The 17,888-nt window shown below is 35.5% G+C and overlaps 1 long non-coding RNA gene across 1 annotated transcript in view; it reads right to left on the minus strand.

Annotated features, from left to right (window-relative positions):
* Positions 1-1,492: 1,492 nt before the first annotated feature.
* The window catches only part of LOC136011067 (uncharacterized), an 88,114-nt gene continuing 71,718 nt past the window's right edge, over positions 1,493-17,888 (minus strand). The window contains exon 3 of the long non-coding RNA XR_010611178.1: positions 1,493-1,650. This is a non-coding gene — a long non-coding RNA (uncharacterized LOC136011067). The remainder of the gene's footprint in view (positions 1,651-17,888) is intronic.

Consider the following 17,888-nt stretch of genomic DNA (forward strand, 5'->3'; position numbering starts at 1 on the left):
CAGGGAAGAGAGGTTTTACATAAAATGCATTAAATAAGACAGTAACTAAACTAATAAACTAACACAATAGGATTACTAGTCGCAGGACCCTGTGTCTTTGTGCATTCATATTTAAATGTTAGAAAGTTCAAGAAGCAAATCTAAATTAAATCCTGGCTAGGAACAGAATATGGATTGGCTGTCTATTTATTTGCATGATAGACTTTTTTGTCCCCTCACAAGATCTTGATCTATTGGGGAGCTGGGGAAGGAGGGGTGGAAGAAGAGTCCATAGAGAAAAAGAGGTTTTACAATGAATTCCACTGTTTTAGAGAGCTAAACTATATAAACCCCAATTGCATGTATAACATTTTCTAAACATTTCCAGGTGCTGTCTGGAAATAGTTAGATCAGGCTGAATATATTTAGATAAGTGCAACAGCTTAATTTATTTGGATACATGGCAACTCCTAGCCATATCACCTTTGACAAACCAGACCATCCCTGTGCATTTAAAGCACATACACAAGCAAAGGGGACAGAGTAAAATATCCATCACTGATGCCTCCATCCAGCTCGCCTATAAGCTGACAGAAATACTGGGATAATTCTGGTATCATATGGACCTTTAGACAAAGCCTAGCAGATGTTTGTCTCAGGTTGCTGCCTTGAGCGTAACACACAGCACTTTCTATTCACATGCCCATGCAACTGAGAAAGACTACACAGAACCAGTCCATTGAAATGCAAGCAGGCGCATTTATGTTCTCCTTTTTTGGGTGCATTCACCCATCCAAAAGCCTTCAGAAAAGGATGAATGACAATAAGAAAAACTAACTGAACATGCTGACTAAAGGTTTCAGAGACTTATAGGAAACCCTAGCTTTGTTATTAATGGTAGTGTCAAGAAATCAATGAAGAATGCATGTTTCTCCTGATAATATCCCAGACAACATCCCTCACTGGCAGCTTTCATGTTACTTAACACAATTGGTGTGTACTTGGGTATCATGCCAGCGAAGAATAGTGAAACTCTGCAACACTACAGAAAGCATATTAACATATGCATTATGCCCTGCGTAGACTGTAGGGGTTCAAAAAGCAGTATTCGTCTTTATGTGGCTGCTCGCCAGCTCCCACATACACACATTGGCATGCCCCCAGGAAGCAATCCAAGCCTTCTTTTATTTTTTAATAGGCAGATGAGCTGCCAATATATTGGCAGGAAGGACTGAATTGGAGGAAGACAGTCTGACTTTCTCATTTTCACCCCACATGCACTTGCTACTTTAGATCTAAAAAGGAAACAAGAAATAACAAGATGTTTATCCACTGGATTTATGTAATTAATACAGAGAATTTCCCAGACAATGTAATTGCTATAGTGACAAATATCAGAAGTGAATTACATGTTGACACTGGTTCTTGAGTTCAGCAGTTTGTGATACTATTGCCCACCAACAAAACATCTGACATAAATGGCTAGCTTATAAACTCACCCTTGGAGGAAAGTGTCTTACAGTTCCCATCCTACTTGTCATGAGGCATTTGCAAGTCTCACAATGCATTTAATGAATTCTCTAGTTCTTGCACATTCAATTTCCATCCTTTCTTTTTAATCTTTAGTGATTTTAGCAGCAATGTCCTGGGAGCCATTTTGGTACAAAAACTCTAATAAGGAAAAAAGCAGGGTGACATTTAATTAACAAAATTAATTAGTACTAAATAGTGAAAGAGCATTCTCTAGCCATTTATGAGACAACAGCTGAAAACGGAAGAATGCTGAGGATGACAGCTGGAAACTGTGCTCAATTAAAAGTTAAAACACATTGTAAGAATATGAGGAAAAAAAATAGTTTCTACACTTAATTTTTTCATTACCTTAAACTTTTGTTATCAATGCGGATTTTTAACTTTTCTTGAGGTGTCACCCTGACAATTCTCCACTAGAGATATGATAGCCTATATAGAGAATTTAAGATTGTTAATAATAACCTTGATATTCTTCTGTGGCCCTTTAGAAAGTATCTGCAGGGCCTCCCCTCCCCCAAGGACTTTGTGGAACAGAGCTTGATATTCTCGTCATGTAATTGAATATGAAGTTTAATGAAAGTAAGAGCCGAAAAGAATCAGTTACATCCACCATTCCCACTAATTAGATATTGCATAGTTCTTGGATGGCTTTAGTTTTATGAAACAACCAAAATGATGTTCTTAAATGGTAAAAAAGCAGCAAGTGTGTTTTATGGTAGAGATTTCTTTATTATTATTTTTAACTCACTTCTGTTTACTGCTTTTAAATCTCTACAGCATAAAATTAGGGAATAAATCCTGCAGTTTAATCTTAGCCTATGGTTATTTTTTATCATTTCTTCTATTTCTGGTGTTTTGTACTAAACAATCTAAAGTCAACATATTGTAAATTAAGATAAAACCACAGTCAAACAATGACATGTCTCTATGAAGTAATGATAAATGATCGTAACACATACTGAGCTGTTCAAAGACAAAGAGCTATGTAGTCTCTACTCATGTCAAAGTGCTCATGTGTTCTAGAAACTAGGCAAAGCAGGTTACCCAATTGTCCTTGAGCATTTATACAGTCTTATCTCTTTCAAGAAGAACTCTCATTTTCTCTGTAAGTTTTTTCCTGTCAGGCCAGGTCTGTATCACTCTGACAGAGAGGTCTCCCAGGCCATTGTCCTGGTGAGATACAGCTGCACACCAGCCTGTACATACTCCTCATATAACCTATTAATGGCTCTGTAACTTAAACTCCAATATTTATCAGTTTGTTTTGCCCACTTCTGTTCACTACAATCCATGACAACACTGAGCTTCTTTTACTTAAAATATGCCTGGATCCAAAATTGCTGTGCAAATTCTCTTTCCTGAGCTTTGCCTTTTTTTTTTTTCTATAATCAAGATGGATTTTATTTTTTTTTCCCAAGATAATCTAATTATTTGCAATTTTCTGAAGCTCTGTTGTATAAATGGTGTTTTTAAAAAGTATTGATTTTAGTTGAAGGAAGAGTTGAAGCCAAAAAGAATATTGAAAATATTCTCTGTAGAAAGGACAGACAGTAGGTTGTCTAAACAAAAATCCAGTGTCTCAGTAGTATGCAACAACATTTACAGAAGGATTACCGAATTTATAAAACAAGGAAAAAACACAGTGAGCTTGGGCGTTGGGGATTTTAGATAGCCACATGAAATATACATGCAATATTCCCCTAGGGTGAGCTCTCACATGTTGAGAACATGCCTTCCACAAGACAAAAATAAAATCAGTTGAGAAGTACTCAAGTAAGTGGAGAATAACATTCAAAAAGGAAAAAATATATATCTTTTAATCCAGCTCCCATGGAAAAGTTATTTTCCAGAGTAAAAGAAAGGTAATCTGAAGAATCTGATCCAGACAGTTTAAATCGCATCATGCTTGCTGCCTTAAAATTTAGGTTAGTATTTTTTTTTCTCTTTTTTAATCTTTAATGAGAAGATAGAAGTGTCTTCAGGACTTACATTTATTTGTTGACTAAAAATTTGACCTTCTACACAGTTATGAACCTGTGAAACTTCATATTTTTAGTACAGTTAAATAGACAGAAGTAAGAATAATTTTACTGTTTCCAGGATAGGCTCTACATCTACATTTAGATACTTATGTAGCTAAAGGTTCCTATAACTTTCATTGTCTTCAGTGGGAAGTACTCTAAAATGTGAAAATATTGACACATCTTAAAAAAATTTAAAAGTTAATAAAATTATATTGTACATGTAGATATGCTTTATATTTATATTGTTTTTAGAGTTCTGAGTTGTTCAAATCTTCAAAGTGGACATAAAGTCAAAATCTAATGATTACTGAAATCAGCGGGGTTCTTTCCACTGCCCTCAGGAACAGTACTTCTCATTTGTCTACAAATCAATAACCTATTTTAATGTTAATACTATGCCACTTGGATTCCTTCAGAGAAGCTCTCACTTTTCAAATACATTCTGTTCTGATACTGAGGAATGATACAAAACGATTTTTCCCAGCATAAAGATGATAATATTGGTAGATACATTATTACTTTCTGAATCACAGTGCTATTCTTACATTTTCTCTTATGAACACTTTTTCAAAAAACAGAAGTGAAATTTTCTTAGTAAATGCCCATTTTTTATTAAATGCACACTGGAAGATTCATTAGTGAATATTGGAGAAATGTTAATAATTTATTTTCCATACCTCTTTTATCCTGAAAGAAGTGTTTCCTAATTAAGTTCAGTGAGCCACCATATATATCCTCCCAAGTGCTATCATAATAGTTTTCGTAATAATTTAAGTTTTACTGTGTTTTTCAAAGGACTAACAGTACTGTTTCTAGAAAAACAAAGGTAAGAAAACATAACCCAAGTAGCTCTCCATTAAGTCAAACATTGGGGTGATCAGACATGGGGAGATGAAGAGTTCGTTTGCACACTGAGACCTGTGTTAAGGCTAATATCATGACTGCCATGAACACTGTGCTACAGGGATGCATCTGTCAACCATCCAACAGCTATTTAGAAGTACAACTCAGGAGCCCCTCACTTAAGGGCCCATGAAATCACACAGGAAATGGAGCATTCCTGAGAATGCAGCAGCAGCAGGGTAAAAAAGATATCCATTCACCGAATTGCAGACCTCGTTACTACATGTTTAAGGCTGATGAGGAAGCTTATTATCAAACATATGATAATTAGCTTATGAAAATTCCTACTAATGAAATTACACATGGACAATGGGTATAAAGTTTAAACATTTGTGTTTAAATTTATAAATAACAGCTAATTTTCCATTTAATAAACTACTTTCATATAAAGGATAGAAATAAATAAATCCTTTCCCAACTTAAGACAAAAAATGTAAGCTCATAAAAATCATAATGGTTTTTGACTGAAAAATAATAAAATTTTAAGTTACGAAAATAATATGCAAGCTGCAGTCTTTGTCTGCCAGATGGTAAATCACTGTCCTGTCAAACGATGATTTAAAGTGACTTGTAATTCAGCTTGGTTTCCCTGCTTCCCACCAGTGACCTGAGATGGAAAAATGTGACCATTTTCCTGTTAATCTGACCAGTAGAGTATGGTCAGTTTTTATTTCTCCTGTTCCAGCAAGGAAACTAAGAAAAATCATTTATTGGCTTGCACCTCCCAAAGTTTCTCATGTTGGTGGTTGTATAACACATCTCAATGAAATCAAGGAGCTGAATGAAGCCCTAGATTTTCTGTGGCTTGGTTAGCAAGTCCAAAAGAAACCTGGAAATCCTCAGACGTCCACCTTAGAGGCCCATATCCTGGCTTAGCTGGCTGAGAGATTTGGAAGGCTATCCGATCAGTTTTTGTGAAGATGCTCCTCATAGCCCACTAGAATATTCTGAAATCGAACTAAGTCTCTCCAACAATGAGAGTTTCACAAACACAAAAATGGCTGGACAGACCTAGAATATAGAGAATATACTCCATGACAAAACTGGTTGATTTAATAGTGGCGTTCAAAAAAATTCTATTTATATCATGTTGCTCAAATTAATTAAATTATTGCTTACATTATTTTAAATTTATTGATATTTTAGAACTGTTTCAACAAAATGTCAACTGAAGCCTATTTTTCTTTTGTCCTGACTTACAGTCTAAAAATGGAGCAATGACTTTGATCATTATAAAACCAATTCAATCAAATCCCTCAGTAAATCATTCAAAATTAATCAAGTAACTCAAGGTTTTGCGTTTCATTTGCTTTGTGTTTTTTTTAAACATAAGAAACAGATGACTTTGTGGGATAACCTTTTTGAGTGTAAGATCCTGACACAGTTTTAGACTGGCACTTAATGGTAACAATGAATTGGTGACCATTGCTGGAAAGAAACCTGCACTGAGACCCGAATGTACCTTTTCTTCCCCTCCACAGGAACCAAAGTGCTCTAAAGTCTGACTCCAGCAGATTACTTTTTTAATGAATCCTAAGTCAGACACCTCTAATTTGGAGTTTTTAGAGCTGGAAGTATTAACCCAATTCTTCTGGATTACTGATCGGTAAGTAACTCAATATGCATTTAAAAAACTGTGTCTCTCAACACCCATCAAAGGGTTCAAAATCACTTTGATGGTGTCATCTCTGTAGCCCACACCTTATCAGACAGGTTTTCAGTGGGCATAGAGTCTGCCACCGAAAAGTAATAGCCCACTGCTACTTTCTTAACCAGTTAATTACATTGGCTTAAGGCTACCTCTGGGTTCTTTTGTCAAAGCTAAATTTAGCAAAATTTGGGACGTGAATATATTTTACTTTAGTTCTGTTTATCTGACTGACTGCTCCCTTAGAGACTTATCTGAGAAGCTTTCCATCCTTCTCTTTGCCTTTGATCAAAGGCTGTCAGAGTTTGCTTCATTTACATTTCAGACCCACTGATTAAAACCATGTCCTTTGGGTTATGAAGTATTGTTGGATGACAGAACTAAGACAAACTGTTCGAACTTCCTCACTGCGTTGTATTCCTTTAAGATTTTTATCACCCAGCTATTATGCCCTTCCTGTGTCTGCATGCCTGTTTGGGAGAGGAGCTTTCTTGCTGCAGAAGTACAGTCAGTCTCTGGGTTTTAGGACAATAAATGACTCTTGGTCCTAGGGATATCATTATTGTTAAAAGCATTCTTAGTGTAAAGGTAACCTGCTAACTGCTGGAAGCATAATACTTTTTCAAATATTCTTCTACATACACAGTAACACCTCTTTTTGTGGAAGCCTATGAACAGCACACAACAACTGTGGCACTTTAATTTAGAAGGGCTCAGCTCCTTGCAACAGATAGTTACAAAGCCATTCAGTCAAAGTAAAATCTGTAATGAGAATAGTTCTTTGGTTAGTCCTACAGCATGTTCTTTGCTTTATGTTGTTAGCAACAAACAAGGTTCATGACATGACATTTCATCAACTAAATCTGTGTCCCTTGATAACCTCTCAAAATCCTGGGCTTTCACCAGAATTCTCTTTCCCTGAGAAAGGTCCAGTTAAGCTCCTGTTAAACTCATATGATGTCACAGACCACTGACAGAATAAATCTCTGAAGCCTGATTTGGCTTTGTTCTTTGCCTTCCTCCATTTCCTGGAGCGTTTTCCATTAAGAGCCTTACACTTTTGCTGGCTTTGACAACTTATACCTTGGGTATAACAAGCACAAAGATGGGAAAAAGACATAAGTACAGTCTCTTCTACAGCATTGGCAGATGAATTGGACAGGCAAGCATTTGACTAAAAAAAGTATGAGATTTTGCTGCCATTACCTCCAGGACTATGCACTGTAACTTGAATTTTTAAGAATTACTTTTTCAGAGGTCACTTAGGCACTCGATTAGTTCTACCTCTGCATCAAATGTAATGTTACTGTAGCCAGAAATATTACATGATTCTTTAGTACGTATTGTGAAAATCTGCTCAAGGAGAAAAATTTACTACCAGGAATAAGACTAAGATCTCTCCGAATCTATTAAATTCTAAATATTCCGTTTTTTTTTTTAAATCATCATTATTTTTATTTTAACCCTTCAAGAATTTTTTATCTTCCTACAAGTAATCCTTCTTGATAGATATGATGAAATTTCAAATTGACTTACTTCAGGTATGGAGAGTGAATACTGAAAATGTCTTCTGCATTACAAAAATAATAGTCTTTTCACTCGCATGTCAGGAGACAGGGTGACTGCTTGCCAAATACCTGTTTTTAAGACTTTTAAATACTTTTACATATTAACCGACATCTATAAAATTTGTTGAAGTCCTCCATAGCCTACACTGCAGATGCAAGGAACTGAATATGAGTTTTGACTTTGCTTTTCTTGCTTCTTACATAAAAGAGAAAATGTTTCTACTGATACATTTTATTACCTCTTTTTTTAAGAGTTCCCTACTTTGGAGCCATTCAAGGACTACCTCCTTTCATTCCTTCTTTACTCTGATTTTTTGTTTCTATATTACAGACAAAATAACCATGTAAATAAAGAAATAATAATCATAATAACTACAGATAAACCATTACAGTGAAGAATTTTCATAATGTAAGAATTTACAAGAAGAACGATATATTCATATTGCAATATGTTGTTAAAGTGCATTTGCAATGCAGCATGCACAGTAATATACCTAACTGGTTACATCCTTGGCATCATCTTGTATTTAAAAAGACAGGGGTTTTGCTAGCAGTGAATGCAAATGAGAAATGTATAATTTTACACTACAGGTTCTAAACACATTAGTCTGCTCTAAATTTATTGAGAAGTAAAGAAAAATGCACTATTCTTGAATGTGTTCTAGCCATGTGATACTAACAATATGCGTGTATATATTTCAGCATTTTATAGCAAAAATAATTGTTCAGCTTTCAAAGATGAGGAAAAGCTGTCTCCCAAATCCAGAGACAAAGACTATGGCTCTACTTGGAGATTACCATATGTACCCTTTGGACTCTAAAACGCTATGGGCCTTTTTATTTGGGGGCATATTTTATATCTCATGCTCCTTTTGTTTCCCTCAAATACCTGGAGTATTTTACTCTCTTGCACAGAAATATTTATTTTATTCTAGTAACTGTAAGAAATGGAAAAAAGAGGACTGTTCATGAAACCGTAAGTACATGTATATGAATACTATTGATACCAATTCATTCTCTCTTCTCAGAGAAGGGAACAATGTGAAAAAATACCCAAGAATAAGCTATAACTGCTATTCACAAAATGGATATAACCTCATTTAACCAATACTAAGAACAGTTTAACCAGCAATATGTGCTGTCATACAATCTACCAGACTACAACACTTAAAAAGTGTCACATAAATGCATGCAGAGTGTAGATGGTCCTGTCAGGAGTGGTTCTGATCTGGTGAGAAAGTCTTGCTGCACCTATTTTCTTTTGAATGGGTCAGGTCTCTGTGTCAAGTATGAGCAAAAGTATACATAGATATATGATTCCCCATTTTTGATTATAGGCAGTCAGCTATTATTAATTTTTTCCATAATTTTAATCTAGTTTCACTAGAAAAATTACAAATGGAGTATGTTCGCAGTAAAAAACAGTATACAGAAGTTGACAATAACAGAGGGTTGAAAAGATACATTCAGTCTAATTTATAGGTTAGACTATTAATTGAAATAAATATTTACCAAATATAAACTTGCATTCTGTCTCAGTTTATGCAAGTATAAAGTAAAAGGATGCCATTACTGGAAGACAGCCAGCTAATTTCATTCAACATAATCTTGCAATTTCATTGACCAATCAAAATGAAAATTATGCTTAATAGCCAACAATGCATGGTGTCATTAACATGTAAAACTATGATTCTCGCTTTCACTTCAAACCCTTTTTCGTGTTTCTCACTATCATACTGAAAAGGAATTTAGTTAAAATTAAATCCTTGTAAAAGAAAAATGCTCTCAGGCTTATCAGGTGAAAAGGGTATGGGTCCTTTATGAGTAACTAAAGAAATTGCACTTCTTGCCTACTTCCCCCATCCTGAGAATAAATTCTTATTGTTTTTAAATATTACAGGTTTTGTTTGCCTTAATGTAGCTGTTCTAAGCAGATAATGTGTGCCAGTTCAAGAAGCAGCATGTGAACCAAAAATCCCTAGGCAGCACAGACATTCAAGAACCTGAGTAATAAGCTTCAGTCACATGAGCTTTGACAAACAGAAGGAAAGATTTCCTGAGCTTAAAGACACTTTCCAAAAAATATTTTTTGTTTCTATTTTTCATAAACTCATAATTTTTTAATATTGTAATTAAAAATGTAATTTCTTTTACATCGTTAAACTGTGCTTAAGTATCATTACAACTAAAGCAGATACTACAGCATTTGAAAGAGTTTCCAAGACTTCCAAGTGTCCCTTTTATGATTTTCTTCTAGTAAGTCATAATCTACAACATATAGCAGAGATAATTCAAGGAACGAACATCATTCCTGCTGTGCTGCAGAATCTCTATTGACCTGCATCTCTCTTGTATTTACTGAGCTCTTGATTAGACCGAGGCCTTTTGGAATCCCCAACAATAAATTGCGTGGCAAGAGTCTTGTACCCACACATGCAACACAATGTATGCCTCAGAAACTACATAGGAAAACAAAGTTGTAGCTTGCAAACCTGTCCCTGTTTCATGCATTGTTGGAATGAAATAAATTACTTCTCTTGGGGTTTCCTTAATATGCTATAAACTCCTTTCTGCAAAGAAGTTCACAAAATATTTTTAATGGCAACTTCAGAAAATTACTTTTAATGGCAACATTTGTAAAAGTAGGCCATCTTTTACTCTGCAAAATATAATCATGTACCCCAAGTGCAAGTATGCTTGGTTGCACGATTCATTTCCTAGCAATATTTTCTTCAGTCTGATTTGTTAAAGAAGAAACACCCTACTTACAATTGAGCTGTAATAATGAAGGGATGTGCCAACATAACTATACCTTCTGATGTACAAACAAATTACAAACATAACATTCCAATTGCAAGCAGGTAACAATAAGAATGAAAGCAACTGGCTTTGAATATTAAGAGCAAATAAAAATAATCCATAGAGTGTAGATACAAGAACCAGAAAGAATCATATTTGCCTGTGGTTATGTTATAGACTACTCTTTTTTCATAATGTTTAAAAAATGGTCTCCATTAAATCACTCAGTTATGGAATTTTCTTAGATTTACGTTTTGTTTCTAATGCACACGAGACGGGATGCTTGGTTTTTCCTTTCCACAGGAAGGAATCTGGAACATTGCCTTGGCTCTCAGTAAAATTTGCTCTAAGAATGAAATGGAGGACAATTCCATTTGCTAGCAAGCATTTGTGTGTACTGATTTTGGTCTGTGAGGTTTGAATTGAAATCAAAGAAAACTTGAAAGAATTGTTTTGTTCAGTCTTGAAAGGAAAAGATGAAGACAAAAGAGTACTGGTCACACACATAAAAGGTTGCTCTGACAAAGCTGGTAATAAATTGCTTTCCATATCCATTGCGAATAAGGTGAAAGAAGCAATGTGTATAAAATGCAGCAATGGAGGTTTATCTAGATGTTATGGAAAAAATCATCATTGAGATGGTAAAGGAATTACGTTGGCTAACAAAGTGGAGGAATCCAGATTTTCGAGAGCTGGTTAGGCTAGCATCAGCCAAGAATCCCTCACCTATAACTGCTTCTGTCCTGAGGCAAACTAATACACTAGGAGACAAGGTAAGGTCCTGTTTAGCTTAATTTTTGGTTTTACATTCTTCCTGAAATAAAAATTATTTTTATTTGCACATTTATAGGGTTCAACGTGTTAGAAAAATATGAAATATTAATTTTTTTTTTTAAATAGATTTCAAAATAATCAGTTAGATAATCACATAAAAGAACCCCAATCAAGGTTTCACTAAAGGTTTTTGGTGTGGATGAGCCCTCATTTTTCACACAAATAGTTTTGCTTAGCTAGTTCTGAAACCAAGTTAACTGCTCATTAATTCTTTCCCAGACAGTTTCTAAAATCTGTATCACAAGTTTCCTTGGTAACAACAGCCAGAATAATATTCTATGATACCTAGCCATTAAACTGCACAAAAGCATGAATCCTGAACCTCTATGTCCATCTAGGAGAACAAGGAGAGGCTAAAGGCAAGTGTATTCCCCCACATATAGATGATCCTGCACCAAGCACATGTCAAGTGAAGCTGATGCGGAAGGTGACTTCATCCTATGACACACTGGATACATGGATAGATTCAGCTAGGATTTATCACTGCCATTTCAGCTGTGAGAGTTGAAACTCCAGGCAAACACAGCTGCAACTTTTGAAGTAAACTGTTTGCCCCAACTGGCAAGGCTTTTGCTGCCCTGCATACACTTAATCCAGCCAATATTTATCAGAGAAAAAGAAAAATGCTTTCATTTTTTATTTTTATACTTTATAATCTCATCATTATTATCTTTTATTAAGGAACAGCCCAAAGATTTCAGTCATTTTGAGCTGTTTATGCTGAATAAATACCTGAAAAAGAGACAATCTAACCCTACTAACTTAAATCACAGATCTGGTTCTTTATTTATTTCAGTCACTCACAATGATAATTGACCTAGTTGCAGGTCAACTAAACCATTGTAACAGGTGGTTCATGACCTGATAATAGAGACAGCACCTTCAAGATGATGGAAATCTCTTTTCTGAAAGTAAAGGAGGTCAGTATCTATCATGCCAGGAATCTGAGAAAGACTATGCTGAATCAGAAAACCCATGCAATGGAAGATGGCTCTTAGCTACAGCGCAAGGGAAATGTCCCCATCCATTTTAGGTAAGAATATACAAAGTGACCAACCACATCTTGTACAAAGGAAGCTGAACTTCTCTTAACAATAAGAAATGGAGAGGGCAGTGTTTATTATTGATAAACAACTACATCAGCTAAGAGAATCAACCAGCTGTGTAACTGTTTTTCCTGAGTTAATCAAAGAAATGCAAATATATGTCTTCCTGAAAGAGCTAGACCAGTCTGGGGAAGTATATGTGGTTCAGCCCAGCATTATGAGTAAGAAAACTGAAAAAGGAACAAATAAATATATCTTGTACTATGCATTAAACCTTCAGTGTAGCTTATGTCTAATAGAACATGATCAGAGGGAACTGGATTCAGGACAGGAAAGGTTATTGTACCATGAAAGCAAGGTGATCTGAATAAATACATTCAGTTTGTTTTTCCTATCCTGCTTTTGGAGCTGTGGAAGTATTCAGTATGGGATATCAACTCCTCTACCATGCATTTCAAAAAGTCCATATTAAACATGGTGTAAAACTGAAGTTTTTTTCTACAGCAATGTCAAATCTCAGACAAATTTGCTTCTCCAAGAAAACAGCACATCCTGGGATATGAAGAGTGGTGACTCCTTAGTTTGATTCTTTCTGTGCTGTTGTTTTCAACAGAAATATGCATGCCATTCCACTGCTGAAACAGTGCACTTAGCAAAGAAGTTAAGAAAGATTAAATGGAATCTTCCAGATCTCCAATTAAATACATTTAAATGTACACTTGACGCAGTGTATTGACAGGCAAAAACCTGGAATTGTCAACAGCTGAGAAAACCGATCATCAAAAAAATACACTCCCAGTTTCTTTTATTCATTTTCCATGGATGCAATCAGACTTCAAAGAGCAAATACGAACTGATGCTGGATTTTGTCTTTTTTTTTTTTCCTCAGATATTGCTTCCTTCATATTCAAGTTTGCACAATGAATAGCAATTTTGACTCATTACTGTCTCAGTTGCTGTGGCCTATATTATTCTTTAACTTCAAAATTATGTTACCTTCTTTTCAATGCCATTCCTAACCATGGATACAGAATATGTCAAACTGATTTATGCCTGGACGTTTGCCTCATGACTAAGTTATTTTCCCGAGCATGTATGGCAGCATAACATGTAATCTCTTAAAATGTTGAAGAAAAAATGAAATTAATTCGATTTAATTTTTTTCTAGGATGTAAGTAACATTAAACTTCTTGTCTACATATATACCCTAAGCAGGTGATACTTCACCAATTTCATAGAAGACGAAAACGTACCAAAGAAATGCAGAAGATCATAGTCACTTTTTTTTGAGCATATACTGATCACATCTCAGTAAATTGCATCAGTTATTCAAACTTATAATTCATTCAAACTCTGCTAACAGAGAGAAAAACATTGCTCAAATTGCTGCAGTAATCCTGTATAAAAATGGGTTTGCTTAGTGTGCTTAACTGACATGAGGCACATAGAGAGGAGCTATTGATCAGAATGAACCCAACAATCTTAGGAGAATTAAGAAAAACTAGAGACAAAATATGTTCCCTGAAAAGGGAAATTAGGAGCAGACATAGCGAAATACAGGGACCTTTTCCTGAAAATACCTTCTGCATCACATCTTGGGGAGGTGGTGGTGGGAGAGTGTGTGTGATGTGCTAAGGTTGAAGGCAGAGAAGGATTATTGTGCTTTGATAAAATAGGGAAGCAAACTATACTTCAAATTTCTTGGTCAGCAGGAGCAGGTGGTTGGCTCCAAGAAGATACCAGACTCTGCTTTCTCTACTTCTCCTGGAATAAACCAGCTCTTCAGTCACACAAATCAGCCCTCTTGCCCTTGCTTTACATCTTCCAAGCTTCACCACTGGCTGACCAGAAAACAACAGGAAACTGAGTTGACGCAGGATATTCCACAATGTTTATTGCACTAGTCTTGCCAAGCTTATGGAGTTAAGACCTGAAAGGAACAGTAGCACAAATGCCACCCCTGGGGCAAGTGATATTTTTGGGTACTGCCTATCAGCTTCATTACCAACCTAACATTTTCTAAGATGCAAAATGTCTTTATGCTATCACTCTCATAAATAATTCCTGATAAAAGCAGTTTTAAAACGATGGTGAATAATAGGTGAGAGACTCAGGCAAGGTGGTGGTGGCTGTCAGATCTGACAGGGCAAAGAAGGTCTTCGGTTATATTTGCAGGTGTGGAAAATATGTACTTCAGTTTAAACAACCATTTCTGGTAGCCCTTTTGATGAGTTCTAAATTAATGAACTTGTACTGCAGCTGGCAGGAGACAGCTCCACACATATTCCGAAAATGGCAGATGTGCAGTTTTCAGAAGCAGCAATATCCTTGACAATGAAATACTTTGAAGTTGTTCAAACTGTGAGAAGGCCTAGGAGGAATGAAGAGAAAGCTCAGGTAGCTGACAAAACAGGCTAAATTTTTTTTTTTCTCATTGTCAAGAATCTCAAGGTGGCAACTGTTTAATCACATTGGGTTTATTTTTTAATTCAAAAGCAAAATGGTACTAACTTATCTACACCTTAAGCAAAGATTAATGTCCCATAGTGTCAAGGAGATCTTACACAAGAAGTGGAATTTATTGTCTGCTTATGTTCATCTCATCGTAAGGGTCCTAAAGAAGTCTATGAATGACAGAAAATGTGTACCTTTCTGGTTACAGATATATCGACTAATGTCTAGATTTGGTTTTGACAAACATTGAAAGAGATAGGTAACTAATTGAACAGGTAAATAAAGCACAGACTAAATGCTGTGGTCATAATTTTATGGAAGCAGCTTATATGATCTTCTGTGCTTAATGACTGGAAGTATGCAATGACTGGATGAAGCTGATGTGCAAAAAACCCCCGGAAAGTATACTTGTATAACTGTGAGAATTGCAACTCACTATGATATCGAGGGTTGGTAAATTCTGATCAGAAACAGCCTTACTTTGTTTTGAAATACTTAGGAGAGCACATGAAAGGGAACCCTTGAACCAGCTGGAAAAGGTGGGACTGAGGAGATTGGGAAGTACACGGCAGCATCATTCACTATGGAAGGAAGTTCCTGTTTTCCCAGTGCAGCTTGACAGAGCTTTTCAGGAAAGATGAAAAATGTTTTTTTCCAACACAATAATATCAGTTAAGGAACCATAAAGAATGAATTGGAAAGAAATTATGCAAGAAACTGATGGAATTTGTGGCACTGTAAGAAAGCCAGGTTCAGTACTATGTCCAACACAGGTAAAATGGTCTTGTATAAATTAATGGAATTATGGTGTTTATACAAGTTAGTAATTATTTTAGGGGAGATCTATAATTTAATCTATATAACATTTTATCTATTTAATATTTATGGGAAACAGGTAGGTATGCAACTCCATTATTCTGCCTTTATAAAACTGCCACTTACAGCTTAAGCTACATTTTAGTGTCTCTTAGGCTTATCTTTGTGCCTTGAAAATATGAGTGGACAGAGAACAGGGAGATTGGTAACATGTGTGTGAGTTTTTATGAATCTGAATATGTTAAGGTTGATGATATCCACACTTCTATCATTAGTAGCTGTGTTTTCTAGAGCTGAAATATGTTCCCAGCTATGCTGTTATCATAACTGTGTGACAACATACCTTTTCATATGATTTGTTCCCATCTGCTAATTCATTTTCCCTGGAACTTCCTAGAATCCCAAAGCTCAAATATTGTTCAGGTGGATTCTTCCCTCCTCTGGCTGGTAGTGTCGCTGTTACAGTTTATATTAAGTAAGCTGAGTAGATAAAGGTTCTGACCTGATATTTTCTTCTTCTTTTTATTCACATTTGCTGTCCCACTTACTTACTGTAGCAAATAAAATTGCAATGCTCTTGACCACTGAATTTCCAGCATGTTTAAACCAACTCCTCTTTCCCCCAATTAAGAACCTTCTAAATAAAAATCTATCCTTTGTAAGTTTTGTGTTTCTCATCTTCCTGGGGGCACAAATAAGTAATATCTGAACTAAATATTTTTATTAAAACCAGTAAACATGTCCCTGAAATCTCTTTTATGTTGTACTCTTCCAACCTGCATATAGTGAGAGGCAACTATAGACAATTTTGTACTAAGTGACTACAGACATAGTAGTTAATGACTGATATTCTTATTTATTACAGATATACCAGATGACTATTACCCTTCCTTTCACTCTGTTATTAATGGCCTGATTAGGAATGCAAATCAATGTCTACTATGTAAAATGGAAAACACAAAAATCAATGCATGTCTTGTTATGTGTGGTTTAGATACAGATTTTTTTTCAAAGTGTTTCAGGTTCAAACCAACCTTGAATACTAAATTAATTTTAGTTGTTTGATTTACTTACAATTTATAGGTCTTCTATAGATTTTTTTTTAGTTTAAATTTTAAAAACACAGACAAAAAGTAGTTTTGTAAAGTATGCTCATAAATACAATTTATAAATACAAAGTAAACCATCCAAAATTAAAGCCAAAGTAAATCAAGGGTCTGGCTGAAAAAAAATCCGATTATGACCCTGGTTTTAAATCTATTGCTTCAGTCAAACAAAACAAAAAAAAAAAAACAAAAAAAAAAAGAAAGAAAGTAAAAAAAAAAAAAAAGATAAGAAGTTAGAGCCCAGGTCCAAAAATTCTAAAGCTAAAATGTTTTCTCCATTTATACATCAGCATCAAAGCCAGTGTTCTGTCCAGGGATGTGTTTTTAGCCATTGAACAAGTATGCTTGTATTTCTCACACATGATCCGAGACCTTTGCAGCTCTAAAAGGTACAATGTATGTCCTTTTAATTTTCTGTGGTTCATTTTTTAGCACTAGAAGACACCTGGGATTTCACTCCTTTTTAAATGATCCACAATCAAAGGTGTAGTGATGTTAAAATATAATCTTTCAGGTCCTCAACTGAACTGATGGTCAAGTTACAGAGCTCAAATCCTTCTCCAGAATGCTTCAGATTATTTAGTCGTTGAAATGCAGCCTACCTCAAATCTTGTTCTAGTAGTTCTATCCCATTTAACAAGTAAAATGCTGAGGAATCATTTAAAACAATAGCTGATTTGAATATTTACGAAATAAAATACTTTAATTTCCAGCAAGTTTTGCATATTTTCCTTTTCATGTTCTGTGATTCTTGGTCACGGCTGGGACTAGGGAAAGAGATGCCAAAATACTGCACATTTTCTTATAAGGTCCACTTAAAATATGAAGAAGACAAAGCATTTCAGTATTCTTCTTATCAAGTACTAATTTGCCTGGAGAAGGGAAGGCTGCATGGAGACCTCATAGCAGCCTTCCAGTACCTGAAGGGGGCCTATAGGGATGCTGGGGAGGGACTCTTCGTCAGGGACTGTAGTGACAGGACAAGGGGTAACGGCTTAAAACTTAAATAGGGGAAGTTTAGATTGGGTATAAGGAGGAAATGCTTTCCTGTTAGGGTGGTGAGGCACTGGAATGGGTTGCCCAGGGAGGTTGTGAGTGCTCCATCCCTGGCAGTGTTCAAGGCCAGGTTGGATGAAGCTTTGGGTGACATGGTTTAGTGTGAGGTGTCCCTGCCCATG

This window comes from Lathamus discolor, chromosome 3 (assembly GCF_037157495.1).
Source record: "Lathamus discolor isolate bLatDis1 chromosome 3, bLatDis1.hap1, whole genome shotgun sequence".
NCBI classification, from domain to species: domain Eukaryota; kingdom Metazoa; phylum Chordata; class Aves; order Psittaciformes; family Psittacidae; genus Lathamus; species Lathamus discolor.